We start from the raw sequence: 15771 nt of genomic DNA, 5'->3' as shown, positions 1-15771 counted from the left end.
AAATAAATGAATGCGTAGCACCAGTGTCAAACAAAACACGTGCCCAAGAACTGAATAAGAGAAACCTACCTCCCAAGTGATCTCGCTTGCTGGAACCACATCAGGCCTAAGTGCATACACTCCACCTCTCTGAACCTGCTGCTGCTGCCTCTGCTGCTGAACTAGTGGCCTACCCCGTCCTACAGGACCCCTCTGTATCGGAATCGGTGCTGGAGCTGGAGCTCTCTGACCTCCAAATATTGGCGGTGCAAATCCTCCACCCTGTGGACAATCTCTCCTGGTATGTCCTGGCAATCCACACTGGAAACATAACGGGTTGTTTGCCATAGGACAATTCCAACTCATGTGGCCCACATGACCACAAGCATAGCAATGCTGAGGCTGCTGGTCCCGCCTCGGAGCCTGTCTCTACTGGTCTGATCTCTGCCCCTGCTGACCCTGTCTCTGCCCCTGCTGAACCTGTCTAGGACCCTGCTGTCCCTGCCTGGGTCCTCGGTAACCTTGCCTCCGACTCTGAGAACCCTGTCCCTGACTCTGCTGCTGCCCCCGAGTATCAGTCCTCTGTCTGTGCTGACTACTCTCGCCAGTAGCAGATGTAGAACTCTCAAGCTTCCTCTTATGAATCTCCCAGTAATCCTTAATCTCCACTAAAGTCCTCTCCACTCCGAGTGCCTTATCAATACACTCACGATAGGTGGTGATAGTCTGAGCCGCCAAATGAGGTGAAATCTTTGGCGACAACCCTCTCCTAAATCTCAGTATCTTCTTTTCCTCTGTGCAAATATACTCCTCCCCATATCGCCCTAACTCCTCAAAACGAGCCTGATACTGTGTCACTGTCATGTCCGGAGACTGAATCAACTCGAGAAACTCCTTAGCTTTAGCAACACGCACTGTCTGTGGTACATACTGTGCCAGAAAAGCAGTCTCAAACTCTGCCCACGGCATACCCTCCCTGCCCCGACTAACTGTCATCACCTCCCACCAAGTGAAAGCATCTCCCTCTAAAAACTCAGCAGCTAATAAAGCCCTCCTCTCCTTAGGAATCCGTAAGGAAGTCATCTTCCTGCGTAACTGGCGAACCCACTCCTCTGCTGCCACTGGATCTATCACTCCCCTATATACCGGAGGATTCGTCTTTCGTAACTCGGCTAGCTCTTTGATCGACGTATCAATCACCAAAGGAGCTACCTGTGCCTCCACAATCTGTCCTACACCCTCCTGTAACTCATCCAAAGTCAGAACCTGCTCTGGAACCTCAACAGGAGCCTGTAATGCAGCTGGCACTGGAGCCGTCATCTGTGTCACAAGTCCTGTAACAGTCTGCCCAAGAGCTCGTACCAATTCAGTAACATCCCGAACCTCCTGTCGTAAAGTAGTAACAACAGCCTCTACCCCCTATGGTGCTAGATATCCCTCCTGATCCTCCCCAATATCATCCACTGGATCTATATTCACTCGCCGCCTGCCCCCACCTCTCCCACGTCTTCCGCCCCTACCACGTCTCGCACCCCTACCTCTCTGTCCTCGCCCCCGCTCTAATGGAGCCAACTCAGGCATACCTACCTCATCTACCCCCTGAGGCTCATCCGCCTCGTGTTCCCCTCTACCCGATCCATGTCCTCGCACCCGAGTACTACGTGTGTCAACCATATCTGGAAAATATAACACATGTATACATAAATCTAAAGCAGGAAACATCAAAATAAAAACTCACCAGGTCAGCCGGGAAACGCATGATGTGTAGCCAACAAAATAACCTAGGTAACCTAACCACTGTAAGTTTCTAAACCTACAGCTCCGATACCAAACTGTCACGCCCCTCTCTCCTAAGGTATACCGAAGTGTACCTATACCACAGGAACGTGACCGGCAGGGGACACCCCGTCCCCCGAACCTGATCCCAACTCATACAATTAAACTCAATAAAATAAATTGTAATAATAATAATCATACTAGCTCCCACAATGTATAATAATCAGTACTGAACCCAAAATACCATACATACCACCACCTAAATCACTTGAAATACCGGAGTATGAATACATCAGCGGAATAATAAAATATATCTACCCGATATCAAACCCAGTAATATATACAAAATACAATATCAAAAGTCCCCACACCCACTAAAGAGTCAGCCCAAGGCTACACACCAGCTCACGCATCCCGCCGCTGACCGCCATCACCTACATCCAACTCACCTGAAAGGGGATAAAGAAGAGGGGTGAGCCACAAAGCTCAGTAGGGCGTAGAGAGGAAACGCCAATATCCATAAATAATACTGATAAACCCAGAAATGAAATGCATAGTATGCAATACAGGAAATATACATCCATCAGTAAGTCAACCAAATAGCACAATAGCCGATAAGGCCAAGCAACACTGGAACCACCCACACTGGTCTCCAGAAATCCATACACCAATCCAATCAAGTGAAATGGTAGCCGATAAGGCTATCCAACACTGTAATCACCACATCAATCTCCAACAATCCATCACACCCCTGGACCCACCCTAATCCCCGTAGGGTGTCTCAATCCAGGTCCACACCGAAACTGGATGAGGATCGGGTATCCCGATAGCATAGCCTACACCAGAGGGCGTCCCCTGTGATGCACCCCATCTCAGACGGTCCACCGGTATATATCCGGTCTGTATATGTATATATATATCATCCATCAGAAATCCATATCCGAGCATTTGGGCGCCTATATGGGCCCACAATCCACATCCACATCCACATCCATATCCACATCCAACACCGCCAATCACCTCACTCTCAGAAAACATACCAACAATGATATATATAACAGGGAATATAAATCAACATGCAAACAGGTCGTATTTCCACCCCTGGAAACCGACAAAACCATAATATCACCAGAGTCCGTAAAACCGGAACTCTAAAGTCACATGCAAGAGAAACGAAACCCCTACCTGGAAATCAGAGTGCTAAAACCAAGCACGCGTCCCAGGCAACCCCTAACTCCAAAAGTTAACCCGCTCCGAATCTCAATCGTGACCACCGTCTACACCGAAAAACACGATATATGAAAATACGGTAAAAATACGGTCAGTCAACTATGGTCAACGGCCAAATAGTAATGGTCAAAGTCAACATCCAAATAGTACCGGGTCAAATAGTATCGAACCGGGTCAAATAGTACCCGCCCGGGTCAAACCGGGTCAAATAGTACCCAGCCGAGTCAACTCGCCGGTCAACGGAGTCAACTTGCCGGTCAACCGAGTCAACTCGGCCTGACTCGGTCAACTCGCCGGAAACCCATTTAACCCCATCGCCGGCGATCCGACCACCCAAACCTGCCAAATCTTATATCAAATTAAAGAACTCGATGAGATGAACTCATAGGTACCTGAAACAAACCAAACCGTCGCCGGAATCGGCCGGATCGACCAAAAGAAATCCGAGTAAATCAGAACTTCAAACTCCGATATCTCCCAAACCACAACTCCGATCAACGTGATTCTAGTTGGGTTAGACTCGTGTCGTCAATACGCTTCTTTTGACACCGGTGGTGTCGCTCACCGTCGTCGAACTCAGAAAATGAATAGTAACGAAAATGTACGGGAGAGAGAAAAGGAAGAAGAGAAGAAGATGCGTAAGAATTTTTTTTTATTTTAAGTTTTCTTTTATAATAACTTTGACTTGCCAAAAACACCCACCTGTCAAAAACACCCCTAACTAAATTGTTATAATTTACTTCAAAAATTCATAACAAATCAAATTTAAATCCGATTTAAGTAATTCTTACTTCAACAATTTTCTTTTAAAATTCCCCATTCATTAAAAATATTTATTTATTTATTTATTTATTTTTAAATTTTATCACAATTTAATTTTATTCTCTTCAAATACCGATTCACCAACACAGAGGTTCACTCCACCTCAACCACCACGATAAGATACTATGAATAGTGTAAAATTTGATCAGGATATTACATGTGTCGTTGGACCATATTTGAAAACATATGATCAGTAAACCATGATAGCTGGAGGAGATCTAGATCCAAACCGATGAAGAAATCCAACAAGAGACCTTATTCATTTCAAAACAAATTTAAATTTTTGATCTACATATGGGGAGGAAGAGAAGTGTCGTATCTCTACTCCTCCCATATTGCGGGCAATCAAGTTGCGAACCCTTAGGTGGCTATATTTGGATTTGGTGATGGCTCAGTAGGCCACACATGTTGAGGGTCCAAGGAGGCCCATATTTGGGATCTTACCTAAGATTGATTGAAGGCCCGCAAGATCGAATCGAAGATTTTACTAAATTTTAAAATAAATATAAAATAATATAATAATAATTTTTATACTCCTTAGTAAGTTTTATATAAGAATTTGAACTCTATTCTTCATTGAAGAAAATGTGTTCTCTTTATGTACTTCCCTATTTGAAAAGGATTGCAAGATGCTAACTCACAAATTAAAACCATTGTACCTAAAATGACTATCGTAGATTGTAGGTCATCACAATACATGATATATATATCCACAATAATCTACATAATATTGCGAAAATCAAGTGTTGCTAATCGTTGTCGTCACGATAGAAGTAAGGCTCCAGATGCTGGTCTAGATCACAGAAGAATGGTTCAAGCTGTTGGTCGGGAACATTGCTTGGTAGGAATACTTTACAACAATGATTTCATGTGCATCACTTCGCACTATAGCGATTCGCAATTTGCTAGAAAACAAAAAGGGCGTGATGGGCTTGTATAAGGACAAAAACGAATTAAAGGACATTTATGAGGGACAGATGTATATTTTTGCCCAATTACTAAATATGGAAGGAGTGGAGCACATGGAGAATGGAGATTGGAGACTGATTAAGTAATTATGAGTAGTGAGTTGTAAATTGTAAATTATAATTGATGGGTCCCATTCAATTTGCCCACAACCACAAGCCCATAAGACCATAATTACAGGCCCATTTGTCCATTAACACATTGTTTATGTAACGACCCAACCCAGTCGCAACTGGTCGGCCGGGTCCATGGGCCGCTACCCCCAACCCATCACCTCCTCGCAAGGCAGACAAGTTGTTGCTAGGTTTCGAACCCTCCACCTAGCCTTCAACATAGGGAGTATTTCACCCCATACCACCAATTAAGCCATGACTTAGTTGGTGGCATAGGTTGCCTTGTGCACTATGTTAAAGGGAGGTTGGGAGTTCGATTCCCACCTTCAACAGTTTATTTATCCATAAACCATTATCTGTTGTTGATAAAGTGATACTAAGCCCATTTAGTTAAAATCGGTACGATCAGTAAAATTTTTAGGTAAAAATGCGATTACATCAGGTTTGCGATTATTGAACAATCCGACTATATTTGTTGAGCTGTGACCGTAAGATCGTACGATCAAGATCGGGATTTTGACAGCCTTAGATTGGGATTAATTTTTTTAACTGGCAAATGTACATGTAATTACATGTTGTGTTTAATGAATGAACTACTTTCTCATTGGTTACATCATTAATAAGAAATAAAGACCTACAGACTGAGAGTAGGTAGTAAGAGGAGTCTCAAAATGGGTGGCATACTGTCCTCGGCAATGGCCAATAGCTGTGCAAATTCCCTCCCACCAACAAATATAGTCAAAGCAACACGCAACAAAGCAAGCAAAGCTTTCTCGAAGAGGCTGGGCTGGTCGGGAACGGGAAGTAATTCCCATAGAGGCCACTGCTATCTATTGGTCGGCGGTTGTGATTTCCATGAAGCCCATTTCTTTCTTAGTCACCAGTGGAGACCCTTGGTACTTCAATAGAGCGAGCTGCTTGGTAGTGACTACCACTTTCGTTTGGTAGGACAACGAAAGGCTACTTCCATTTGTGAAACAACCAAATATTTAAACCCAACAAGGAGTCATAGCGCGCTAAGGTTGGTTCTCTCTATTTTGTTCTATAGAAACTTCTTAGTTATTTCGTTATTTCGATTTTTGTTACAGAGATGTGTTAACTTTGACAACTTCTTTATTATAACACTAATCTCCCATCATCATAGGGACCACCATTCAAAAATAAATAAAAACATAAATTCAACACAAACACAAATAAAAACACAAACACAAATTGCTCCACTGGAGATACCACCATTAATATACAAATTTTCCATTTGATATTGATTTTTCATGTTGTACTTATAAATGAGATGACACAATGTGTAGTTGGAATTTTTTAAATTATTTTCTCAATTTTGGTTTGTAGACTAGAACCTTGCTAACTTAAATTTTTTATTTTACATGTCATATGCAGGTTCAATTGTTGTCAAAGTTTAGTATCATTCCTCTCGTCGTGATGCCTGCCACAGAGCTTTTTGTTTCACATTCATGGGCTTTAGACCTCCAATCAACGATTATTTGTGGTTTTCTTTTGACAGTGACTATATTGATTGCGCGTATTTTGCATTATTTCTATCGTGTGAGAGGGGACGTTCCACAACAGTATTAGGTAGTCCCACCAGAACCTTGCTAACTTAAATTTTTTATTTTATATATCATATGCAGGTTTAATTGTTGTCTTAGTTTAGTATCATTCCTATCGTCTTGATGCCTGCCACAGAGCTTTTTGTTTCACATTCATGGATATTAGACCTCCAGTCGGCTATTATTTGTGGTTTTCTTTTGATAGTGACTATATTGATTGTGCTTATTTTGTATTATTTCTATCGTGTGAGAGGGGACGTTCCACAATAGTATTAGATAGTCCCACCTGAACCTTGCTAACTTAAATTCTTTATTTTACATGTCATATGCAGGTTTAATTGTTGTCTTAGTTTAGTATCATTCCTATCGCCGTGATGCCTGCCACAGAGCTTTTTGTTTCACATTCATGGGCATTAGCCCTCCAGTCTGCTATTATTTGTGGTTTTCCTCTGATAGTGACTATATTGATTGTGCTTCTTTTGTATTATTCCTGTCGTGTGAGAGGGGACGTTCCACAATAGTATTAGGTAGTCCCACCTGAACCTTACTAACGTAAATTTTTTATTTTACATGTCATATGCAGGTTTAATTGTTGTCTTTGTTTAGTAACATTCCTATCGTCGTGATGACTGCCACAGAGCTTTTTGTTTCGCATTCATGGGCATTAGACCTTCAGTCGGCTATTATTTGTGGTTTTCTTTTGATAGTGACTATATTGATCGTGCTTAGTTTGTATTATTTCTATCGTGTGAGAGGGGACGTTCCAAAATAGCATTAGGTAGTCCCACCTGAACCTTGCTAACTTAAATTTTTTATTTTACATGTCATGTGCAAGTTTAATTGTTGTCTTAGTTTAGTATCATTCCTATCGTCATGATGCCTGCCACAGAACTTTTTGTTTCACATTCATGGGCATTAGACTTTTAGTCGGCTATTATTTGTGGTTTTCTTTTGATGGTGATTATATTGATTGTGATTATTTTGTATTATTTCTATCGTGCGAGAGGGGACGTTCCACAATATTATTAGGTTGTCCCACTTGAACCTTGCTAACTTAAATTTTTAATTTTACATGTTGTAGTAACCGGTTTTCGTCTGGCCAAAAATATAAAAAAATAAATAAATAAAAAATATATATATAAGAAAAGGGTTTGGAGGATTTCGGTGGAAAAGAGAAAAAAAGAAAAAAGGGGAGACTTTTGGGGGAAAAGTAGGGGCCATGACATAATTAAAAAAATAAATAAAGAAAAAGCCAAGAAATAAGGAAATGGGGGTCATGAGAGAAAAAAAGCCAACAAAAGGAGGAAGACAAGGAGAAAAAGAAAGGAAAGTGGGGGAATAAAGGGAGAAATGTATGGCACAAATTGGGGAAAGAAAAAAAAGAAGGAGACAAAGAGATAAATGTGGCACAAATTGGGGAAAAAAAAAGAATAAAAGAGAGGAGGCGTGAGAGGAGAAGGAGGCTTTTGGTTTTTGGTGAAGCAAAACAAAATAAAACACAATTGGGAGAGAGGAAGTAGCGGCACAAGACAAAGAGAAAGAAGAGGAAAAGCTTGAGAGGGAAAGAAGAAAAGAAGAAAGGAAAGAGAGAAAGGGCCAAGAGAAAGCAGAATTTGGAGAAGAAATAAGAGAAAAGGATTCTAGTTCTTCAAGGGTAAAGATTCTATCATACTCTGACTTGAAATCGGTTCACTGTTTCAGTTTCTTTGGTTTTAGTTCTACATCCTTCGGTTTCTGTTTTTGAGAGTAGTGATCCGCTCATAGTTTGATTTGAATCTGGTGCTCTTTCTCTGTTTTTGTTTTGTTGTTCATCTGATCCTACGTCTCCTGGATATTAGCTATCTATCGAACATTTGATTATGCATTTATCAAAGTAATGAATCTGCTGGTTCGTGTCCTTGTTAAGCTGTTCATATTGTGTTTTTTTTGTTTTTTTTTTTCAACTTGCGTTTGTATTGTGTTGGCTGATTTGTATTTGTGTTTATATTGTGTTCATTGTTGAGGCCTTTTGTTCATTGTGATTGATTTTTGTTTGTCTTTTTATTATGTGTTTGCTGTGTCTTGGTGATTAAATGGTTCATATTGTGTTCGTTGTTCGTGATAATTGGTTGATTTGTGTCTTTATTCTATGTGCTTATAATGATCCGAATTCTGGATTTATGTATTTCTTCTTATTGATTCAGCTTTTGTTTGGGTTCTTGATGATCATTTTGTCAACTTATTGAGCTACTTTCCTTTTCAAGACATGTTCTGGGTGTCTAAGTGAAGGAGATGTGGTTCATTTAGGTGGCACTTATGGTTGTCTATAATCTTCAAAATGCATGGCCTTTAGTGTTTAAAATTGATAGCTCGAATTTTTTTTATTTTTATTTTTTTTTTAAGTGGATTGGTTTGCAATCTTTTCAATACCCGAATGCACCAAAAGATTCTTGTGGCAAGCTGTGAAACAGATTCGCGTTTATGATGTCAAAATCCAAATTGAAATCATGCTTACGTATAAATAGAAAATTGTGTTGGTTTTAAACCTTGGTTTGCAATTGGATCTCTATTGTTATTTCCACCCATTCTCTTGTTGATTTTTGGATGTGGACCGCACTGGACATCATTTGGGCCGGAACATATATTTGGAGGTTGGACTGGATTTGAGCAATACACGGGCTTCTTGGGTCACATTTTGTATTTTTATTATTTGTATATATTTTTATTCTATTTTTATTCGGCATGTATATCCTTGTAAATGTAAGCCATGTAATAGTATAGTGGAAAAATAATGAAAATAGTGTAGAGTAGTGTAATTTATATTTATGTATGTTTAAATTGATTAGTATGCATGTTAGGGGTTGTTAGTTTAGAATGCATGTTTAGAATGTATATTAGAATTGTATGCATAGATCATTTTCCACAAATCCGTCAATTCTACAACCGCGTCTTTATCAAATTTTCACATAAACAAATTAATAGATACTAAATTAAAGTCAATTAGGAGGAGGACTTGATGACATTCAGCTCCTGCCTAGACTTTAATGGTGTTATCTTTACTTAAAACGAAAAGCAAAGGATAAATTAATGTACTAGATACCTAAATTAAAGTTCATTAGGAGGAGGACTTGATGACATTCAGCTCCTGCCAAAGCTTTAATTACGTTATCTCTTCGAATTAAAATGCTATTTGTATTCGTAAATGCAATGATAAATTAATTTACTAGATACATAAATTAAAGTTTTCAGGAGGAGGACTTGATGACATTCAGCTTCTGCCTAGGCTTTAATTATGTTATCTCTTTAAATTAAAGTATCACTTGTATTCATTAAAAAATATGGTAATTTAATACATAAATTAAAGTTAATTAGGAGGAGGACTTGATGACATTCAGCTCCTGCCTAGGCTTTAATTATGCTATCTTTTTAAATTAAAGAGTTATCTGTATTTTTAACACAATGATAAATTAATTTATTAGATATCTAAATTAAAGTTCATTAGGAGGAGGACTTGATGACATTCAGCTTCTGCCTAGGCTTTAATTATGTTATCTATTCAAATTAAAGTGTCATTTATACTCGTAAAAATAATGGTAACTGAATTGAAGTTAATTAGAAGGAGGACTTGATTACATTCAGCTCCTGTCTATTGCTTTAATTGTGTTACCTTTTCAAATCAGAATACCATTCAAATTGGGACATACAAACAATTTTCAAGAAAAGTACACAGATCAATCTAGGTAACCTTTTAGGGAGTTGTGGGGTGCCTAACACCTTCCCCACACTCAATAGACCCCCTTACCTATTTTCTGGTTCGTAGACCATTTTTAGTGTCCAATTGCACTTATATCAATTGGTGGCGACTCTAAACAATTTTCTAAAACAAAACCATTTTTCATCATTTCATCGTCGGTCCGCGTCGTGACCCCGGTTGCAACAACTGGCGACTCTGCTGGGGATATTGGTTTTATACCAAAGGGGTTGAGCCTGTATGATTATTTTTGTGCTTTTCTTGTATAGTTGTTATGTTAGTTCCTATTTGTATTTGTATATTAAATTTGAAGAATTTGATGGATTTGTTCAATGTTGTAGATATCTTTATCAGATATGGGCCTTGTGAGATTTAAATGTTAGGGATATTGGTTTGTATGCCCTCGCACACACATTCACTTATCACTGCACACACATAACCTTATACCCGGATTGCTTAGTGATTAGTGAAGGTTGACCTACCACTTTCATGGGATTCACTTCCCTGTATGGGTGGAGGAAGACACCTTCCTGGATTGACGTCCTCTTATGACATTAAGGGATGGGCTTTTGTGATCCAATGGAGCAAAAGCCACCTGATCCAGAGACCTCGTAATTATTAGTTAGTTAAACCACCTGTATGCACTATAGATAAACCGTAGTCACGGTTCTAAACCTCCAGACATTTTTTAGGTGGTATTACCCATCTTAGGAACAAAGGGGGCGTCTCTATCCCTAACTATTTATTTCGCATGCCCATACTATGTTATATTCCTTGTTATATGCCTTAATCATCTTCATTATTTTTGGTGTAACTTATTCCCTCTTGTATATATTGTTTTGCTTGTATCCTAACCTAACCTGTGCAGGTTAATATCCATGATTGTTTTTCTCTTTCTTTCTTTATCATTGATCATGCATACACGTTAGAGCACATCTTTGCAATCTAACTAGATAATATTGGCAGAATGACCAGGCCCATAGGAACAAGCACGAGTTGGGTGATCCAGTAGAAATCAGAGACAAGTTAGATAAGCTACAAGAAGAGTTGGGAGATAGTTTGAAAGAAGATCAGTTGTTGAGACCAGTGAAGAAGGTTTCATTCCAGACTCGAGCACCGGAAGCTTTGTCTGAGTTTTGGCAGAAGCAGGATATGAATACAAAGAAAGCGTTTAGGAGTATGTTTGGGAGAATTGATCATCTGTTGACTATCCAGACACCAGTAACTCTTCTGAAGGCGGCTATGCAGCATTGGGATCCAGCATACCGTTGCTTCACTTTTGGGTCAATAGATTTATCACCATTGATGGAAGAGTATGCCGAATTATTGGGGTACACCTTGCACGCTAACAAAATCTACAACCCAGGAGAAAAAACTTTTGCAGAAGCAGTTATCTCTAAGCTTTTGGGTTTACCAGTGAAGAAGATTAAAGAAATGGGAAGTACAAAGGGTGCAAGGTGGACTTTTCCAGAAGAAATATTGATGAATTTTGCTAAAGAGAATTTTCACAAGGAAGAATGACGATTTGCTTTTGCAATGGTCATATATGGTACTGTGATTTTTCCATGCGCTGGAGGAAACATTGATAGAGGTGTGATCAAGATGGTTAATCATGTTAAACATCAAGCAACTCCAGTGCCTGCCATATTATGCGAGACTTTTCGGTCCCTTAATCACTGTCGTGTTTCCACAGAAGGGAGGTTCATTGGGTGCGCTCAGCTGCTCGGAATCTGGCTTATTAGTCACTTGAGGTATGACAAGACGGTTGGGGCTCCTTTTGTACAGTTCCAAAAAGATGATTGTCAGTTGAGGGATCCTATTGGGGATTTTGAAAAGACAGGATTGCAACCATTTAAGCCTTCAGTGGAGAGATGGAGTTCTTTTCTATCTAGTTTGGATGAAAAGAAGATATACATGAGAGCCCCGTGGCATAAAACAGATGGATTGATTTACGGGTGTGGTGATTTCAATTGGGTTCCACTCATAGGCCCTTGGGGAATTACTAGTCAAGCACCGGCCATGTTTCTCCAACAGATAGGTGGGAATCCGTGTAGACCAGTCACTTGTCATTTGAAGGAGTTTGAATTCTCCCTTGAAGAAGAAAAAGCAAAGGTGTTAGTACGGAAGATAGTGGAGGCGTGGAGTATCCCTCAAGGAGTAAGAAAAGGTCCGCGAAATATTTATGGGACTGCTCAGTACAAGGTATGGCATGCAAAAAGAGGGAAATCTTATACAGATTATGGTATGCCCGATGAAGGGAGAAGGAAAGCAAAAGGACAATGCTCCCAAGAAAATGAAGCTGTATTTCAAGAGGTCATTGAGATAGAAGGTAAAGAGGAAAATAAAAGGGTTTCGTATCCAGATTTTACCCCAGGTAGAAGTATAGAGGTAACAGTGGAAGAAGAAATTCAAGAAATGGAAGGAGATTTACAGATGGAAGATACATCAAGTGATGATGAAATGGTTAGAGAACCACCTGGATTTCCTAACAAAGAAACGAAGATAATGTGGGAAATGTTACAAACTATGACTGAGAAATATAAAAAGTATAAAGGAAAGTTTAGAAGGATGAAACCTGAGTTTGTCAAGAGTAAGAAAATGAAGCTGCAAGAAGATTTGCAAATGGAAAAAGTAAGGAGCAATCTTCAGGAAGAGCATACCAGGATGAAAGAGCAAGAGAGAAGTATGAAAGGAGAACTTCAAGAGGGACGAAAGGAAATTACTCAAATGAAGGGAACAATTATGACATTGGAGGGGTTAAGCTACAATGCTAAGAAGGAAATGATTGACAAAGTTGCTCAACTAAAAAGGAATAAGGTGGAGATCAGCTCTTTGAAAGAACAAATGGAGTATGCCTTTTCAGAAAGTCAAAAATTCCAGAAGCTGTATGAGGAGGACAAAGACTTCATTCAGCAAAAGGAGGCAGAAGTAGAAGAATTGAATCAACAGAATGATTTCTTACACGATGAATTGAGTAAGTTTCAACAGAAGCAACAAAACACGGAAGACAAGATCAAGTTAATCATGAGTCGAGCATTGCAGTTATCAGAATGGGCTCACAGCTATGAAAAGCGGGTACAAGATTTGAAAGTAAATCGGGCATTTAAGGCGCCAGAGTTGACTGGAGTTTCTCTGTTTTTGGCAGACTTACACAAAGACTTGTATGTGCTTAGGGAAAAGATATTTCAAACGCAATCAGCGAATTCTGATGTCATAGAGATTGATGATGAGTAAAAGATGTAAACAATTTGAGCTACAATATTTTGAATGGAATGATATTTTGCTATTATTATCTTTTTGGATTGCAAAGATTTCTTAGGACTTGCACAAATAATAATCACATGCATGCATGTTCTTAAAATAAAATAAACGAGAACTAAATGCCGTTGTTTTCATAATGCACAGAAAAATCATAAATAATCATAGCGTCCAAGAAGCAATATCGTCACCCCTATCAGACTCGCCTACAATCAAGAATTACTGAGAATATGGATCATGAAGCAGGAGAGCAAAGTCAAAGTCAGGACATAGCAGAAATAAAAGAACAGATGGCCTTATTGATGAAGAATATGGCGTTGCTGATGAAAGGAAAGGGAGTAGCTGAAAATTCTGAAACACTGGAGATTCCTGAGAATCATCTGCACCAAGAAATACCAACTTACCCACCCGGGTTTACTCCTATTCGTAATCAGCCTTTGCCTGGTTTGCATCAGCATCAGTATGTTTCTCAACAGGCAACCACTCAGAATCCGACATATATTCATCCAGTTGAGACCCATGTGCATGATAATCCCTTCCCAGTCGATGCTAATGTTGCAGAAGCTGTAACCGCCAGAGTGGCGAATGAGGGAGTTCAGAATGAAGAAAATAACTCAATAGATGCCATTAAAAAGTTGGAAAAGAGATTAAGAGCCATGGAGGGTTTTAATGTTTCAGGGATGCTGAATCCGGCCAATTTATGCCTTGTAAAGAATCTGAATATTCCGCATGATTTTGTACTACCAAAATTCAGTTTGTTTGATGGCACTGGAGCCCCTTTGGATCATTTAACGATGTATTGTCGGCGTATGCAGCCATATGCAAGTGATGAGAAGGTGTTGGTGCATTATTTTCAAGATAGTCTGACTGGGGCAGCTCAAAGGTGGTTCAATACCCTTAGTCCTTCATCAGTAGCTTCATGGGAGGATTTGGCTGAAATGTTTATGAAGCAGTATAAGCATAATGAAGAGAAGATCCCTACTATTTACGATCTGCAAGACATAACAATGAAGAATGGGGAAAGCTTTAGGGAATTTGCCCATCGATGGAGGGATTTGGCAGCCCAGATAACTCCACCCCTTTCAGAAAAGGATCTGTTGAATGCTTTTATTGATGCCCTCCAAGAGCCTTATACTTCCAACTTGGCGGGCGGTGGCCATAATAATCTAGCGGAAATGATACAGGCAGGAGAACGGGTTGAACGATGTATGAAGAGAGGGACCCTGCATTATCCTACCTTTGATAAGCCAGACCCAATTAGAAGTAAAGGCAAGAAAACTGAAGTGCATTCAGTGAATTTTGATTCAAATCCAGCTGTTTATGGGGTGCCTACTTCAGATTATCGCCCTAGAAGCAATGCCCCAAGGATGTCAAGCCCAGGAGCCTACTATAATCATACCCACACCCAAAATCCTTATCCACCCCGATTCAATACACCATCACCCAATCAATACTCGCAAAACCCAAACACTTACCAAAACTTCCAAAACCCAAACACTTACCAAAACTTCCAAAACCCAAACACTTACCAAAATTTTCAAAATCCAAACACTTACCAAAACCCTCGTCCAAATTTCCAAAACCAAAGACCCGGAAGGCCTGTTGAGCATTTCGATCCTTTGCCCATAACTTATGCTGAATGCTTCACGAAACTTCAAGCGCAAGGAGCAGTGGCTCCTGTTCCGGGACGAGTCCACCAACCTCCATATCCCCATTGGTATGATCCTAATGCTACTTGCTTATATCATGGAGGTACACCCGGGCACTCAACTGAAGGTTGTCTACAATTCAAAAGGATAGTCCAGGGGATGATTGAAGCGAAATGGCTGGATCTTAGTGCAATCAATAAACCAAATGTCAACAACAATCCATCGCCTAATCATGAGAAAGAGGGGGTGAATGCCATTGAAGAATTTTGTACTACAAAAAGATGGGTATCAGAGATTGCAATGCCGTTGGGCCAGTTGTTTATGGTGTTGAGGAAAGAAGGATTAGTTGAGGAAGTGGCAGTGGATATGCCCGTTCAATGTGGACTTTTTGATGACATGAAGACTTGTGAGTTCCATAGAGGACAAAGGGGACATGCTATTGAGAATTGTTGTGGCTTTCAAGAGAAGGTACAAGAGTTGATGGATTTGAAGATAATAAAGTTTGAGGTGAAAGGCCAATCAAATGAAGTCAGTGTTATAGGAGGATATTATCAAGGGCCTAGGCCGAACCGTGCTCCGCAATTTGTCTTGCAGTATTATGTGGAAGATGCGCCACCAGTTGGGCCACTCAAATCAAAGATAGATCCTTTGTACAAGAATGACAAGGCTGTGCCATGGAATTA

This window comes from Tripterygium wilfordii, chromosome 16, assembly GCF_013401445.1.
Source record: "Tripterygium wilfordii isolate XIE 37 chromosome 16, ASM1340144v1, whole genome shotgun sequence".
Taxonomy (NCBI): Eukaryota; Viridiplantae; Streptophyta; class Magnoliopsida; order Celastrales; family Celastraceae; genus Tripterygium; species Tripterygium wilfordii.
The sequence above is the reverse complement of the archived record's forward strand: the minus strand, read 5'-3'. Positions refer to the sequence as shown.